The sequence below is a fragment of the Physeter macrocephalus genome, chromosome 2 (genome assembly GCF_002837175.3).
Source record: "Physeter macrocephalus isolate SW-GA chromosome 2, ASM283717v5, whole genome shotgun sequence".
NCBI classification, from domain to species: Eukaryota; Metazoa; Chordata; class Mammalia; order Artiodactyla; family Physeteridae; genus Physeter; species Physeter macrocephalus.
The window spans coordinates 102,246,160-102,250,369 of record NC_041215.1 but is presented as its reverse complement, the minus strand read 5'-3'; positions in this window follow the sequence as shown (position 1 = coordinate 102,250,369).

Below are 4,210 nucleotides of genomic sequence, written 5' to 3'. Positions count from 1 at the left end.
GAACACCTATAGGCACAGCTCTTGTTAAACATTGATCCCATATTTTCTTGAATACCTAGGCACAGCTCTTGTTTGAGTTTTCACTGAACTCCCTTCTCAAACAACACTAACCGAATGATGAAATATTTTAATGAATTCAACCTCTAAACAATTTCTAAATGCAGCATCTAACCAGGCTCTTTAGATTGTGTACTTACGTATAATAAAATGAATAGCTTAGTTTTTGTTTAGCTGCCATTTTCTGTTTTTATTTTAAAACATTGAAAGTAAATAATTGGATGCTGTTTCTCTCCTGGTTATATCTTTGGATTCCCAAAATTTTTATCTTATTATATGCATAATCAAGCTCAACATCATGTACCAGCCCCTCAAGGCTCTCATTCTACAAAGTGTAGGTTTGGCATAATTCTTGCATGAAAAAAAAAAGATTCAGAGAAAACTGTTATGGAAAATATTAATATACCATTAATTCTCACCCTTGTTTGTATCTGTTTGGAGCAGCATTTTCATAGTTTATTGCCCTGTTCACTAATATTCAACCACTATCATCTATCCTAAAAGATAATTATAATTATGTATTTTTGGTTAATAAAAGAAGCTTTAAAAAGAATCATTATGCTGTGTCCCTGAGATTACAGGGAAATGGGTAATGTCCCAAGGAAAATAAGGAATCAAAGCCAAAGATATACATCATGAATCTGTTTCATTTATTCACTTCAAGGCATGTCCTACCTTGGTCTAAAAAGTGTTCATGGCAGCTTAAAATATTATATGGCAGAAGGTCTGGATTCACTGTGTTAAACCACTATGACTGCAGGAAAAAAGTTAGTGTTGGCAGAATTAAATGGACAAAGTACCTGCTTAATTCAAATCAATTCAAAAAAATTTTGATCATTTTTATAAAAGGCACTGTTACCTCTAGAATATTAAAGTTTTCACAAAAGAAAAAAAGGTAAGTGACCATTCTTGCTCATACTTACTTAGTCTGAAGTCCAACAAACACATGTTAAAAAGTAACTGTATGTTAGTCCTACCCTGGGGACCCTCAGACAAATCAGACAAGGTCTCAGTTTTAAGGAAATCACAGTGTAGGGGAAAGAGATGGATGAGGGATCCCACTGCAGTTGTTCTGACATATTCTACTTGCTGGGATAAAAATAACTCAGAACAACCACAATGAGATCCCTCATCCATTGGTAAACAACAATAACACAAGACTTCATAGGAGAAATATAAAGAAAATAATCAAGTAATGAAAAATACTTGAGTAATGAAAAATAACTGAGGAAATAATGTGTCAGCTATGTACAAACACTCTTCTAAGTTTTACACATTTTATCTCAGTTTAACTCTCAGAGCAACTACAATTGATAGGTAAAGAAACTGAGGCACAGAGAGGTTCAGTAGCTTCCCCTAGGACAGTAAAGGACAGAATTAGGATATGAATGTAGGAATTCTGTCTCCAGAGATGGTGTATCTAACCATACTCCATCTCAAAACACAAGGAGATTGATGGAAGGAAAGATCACGATCGAAAGAGGTCATTGGTAATGGTTCTTGAAGGAGCTGGCATAGTTCATTCATTTAGCGAGTATCTATTGAGCATCAGTTGGGCACAAGACATTATGCTAGACCCCAGGGATACACTGGCAAATAAATAACAGAAATACATTGGATGGGCCAACTTGATGGATAGGTAGTATGTTAATAAAAAGAGATGAAGCAGGGTTGGGATTAGGAAGAAAAAGTCATCCCTCTGTGAAAGGCACTAAATTTGCAAATGAACTAAAATGGGAACAAGTGGCTGCTCCTGCGTTTAACTTCAGGAAATATGTGAATTAAATTTAAATTCCATTTTAAGCGAAAGGAGGAGTGGGAAGCAAAAGAAATCTTTGGACCTCGTGGTTGGCAGCCTCTTAATAGCCCTAAATAATACCCAGCTCCTGATATTATGCAACCCTGTCCTTGAGTGTGGTCAGGACTGTTTGACTCACTTGTAATGAGTAGAATATGGTGGAACTGAAAGGTTGTCACTCCAGATATTAGGTTATAAAAAGACTGTGTCTTCCATTTGGGGTTTTCCTCACTCCCTCCTGGACCACTCACAGTGGGGAAACCAGCTGCCACATCATGAGACAGCTTGTGGAGTGGTTCATGAAGTGAAGGACTAAAATCTGCCAACTACCAGGTAAGTGTAACTGATAGTGGATTCTGCCCCCTTGTCGTTGGCTGACCAAGTCTCAGATGAGACCCCAAACCCAGCTGACAGTTTGACCACAACCTCCTGAGAGAATTGAGTCAAAAGCTCCCAGTCAAACTGCACTCCGGTTCTTAATCCACAGAAACTGTGAGATAATCAATATTTGTTGTTTTAACCTGCTGTTTTGGAGTAATTTTTTACTCAGCCATAAATAACAAAGCACCTTTCCACAGCCTCTGCCTGTAATATTGCATTTTGAACCATCCATACACAGATTTTTGTTATAGAATCCTATTTCATAAACAATCCTTACAGAGATGGAAGGAAGGCAGTAAGGAAGGAAAGAAGGAAAAGTGGGAGAAGCGTAGGCAGGAAGGAAGGGAGGAAGGAAAGGGAGAGGGAGGGAGGGAACAAAAGATATGGTAAAGGCAGCTCTGAGCATATCCTCTCACCCAGAGGGAGACTGAACTTAAATGTATGAGACTGTGTATGCAGAGTCTGCCTGGATATGAGCTGTACCTACATTTTGTGGGTCTGTATAGTGTTCCTGATATTTACCTAGCTTCCCTTTATTATTTTCTGTTTTGCCATGCTTGCAGTTTGAATTGGGTGACAGCGTTGGTTGAATCAATTTGAAAGTATGACCATTCCCTTAGTCAATATTTGTTCATTTAAGATTGTTGCTTCTTAAATAATCATTTGATTAATATTATCTGTGGCCCAAAAGTTCAATTAGAGATACACCTCTTTTATAGACAATGTAACATGTAACAATTGATGTAACCCAGCATGTATGGGTAGTTAAAGTGGGCATTATTTTTTATTTCCTTTCAAACTGCAGAGCAGGCTGAACAAAAGACAATAAACAAGTCACTTTGTACGGCTTTTGTGGGACTCGGAAAAAATTTTTGACTTAATGGAAACTGATGCTTTGTTGGAAGCCCTGCAAGAGAAGCAATATAGAAGACTCACATGGTAAGTGCCCCAAACATATTTTCTCAAATGATACAGTCACATTTAACTCGAAAATTGGGTGGTAAAGGTCAGCTTGTAGTGTAGAATTAATAGGTGGTATCTCACTAAGACTCTTCACCTCCTTCCTTGAGAAAACTTTCAAGGTTTCTACAGATAAAGAAAAAGGACTCAAGGACCAGAGACACCTCAAATATGTAGGTGACACTGTCATATTTTGCTTACGCTAAAGACCTTGAAGCAATGGTGAAAGAATATAACAGAAGAGCAAAGAATCTGGATCGTTATATAAAAGAAGCATATGCAAAATCACATCAAGTACATACATTCAAAAGGGAAAGCTGGCTGCAAAAAAAATTAGGCTTTGCAAAGAAGTGTTTGTTGAGGCCATATGGCACACATTGTTACAACCCAGAAAGGTTCAGAAAGCAGAATAGACCCTTGTTAGAGTCTCTGGGAAGCTGAAAATGAAGAGTTTTCTACGGTTAAAGAACTATCTACTAGAAAGAGAGAGATGATACTAGTACACTCCTGGTTTGGGCAACTATAGCAAAAGCACACATATTTAACACTGAGAGAAAATAAAATTTGTGTAATACAATAGAAAACACTTTGGGTATGGTATAGTGTGAAGGAACAAAAGAAAAACTGGTATTAGCAGAACAAGGTAGACAATTACTAGGAAGAAAAATATCTGGCCTTCTTTGGAGATGTAACACATTAGAGGTATAGGATAAGCCAGGTGAATAGTCCCTTCCAGTAGGTTCAAAAAAACCAGTTAATTCCCTTCTTGAACTCTAAGTCTTTATAACTTTACGTGGACGAGAATCAGCAAAGCACATAGAACATAGATGCAGACTCAACAATTGTCTTATATTCTAGGATGAGGCTGGATGACAGTTAGATTTCTTTTAACTACTCCTACCCTAGACTTGTACCATTACTGCTTCCCCCTTGGAATCAGAGTTATAATGAAAAAAGTAATCTCAGATGAGTCAAGTTCTTTCTCCACCTGATTATTTTCTAATTGTCTCATAC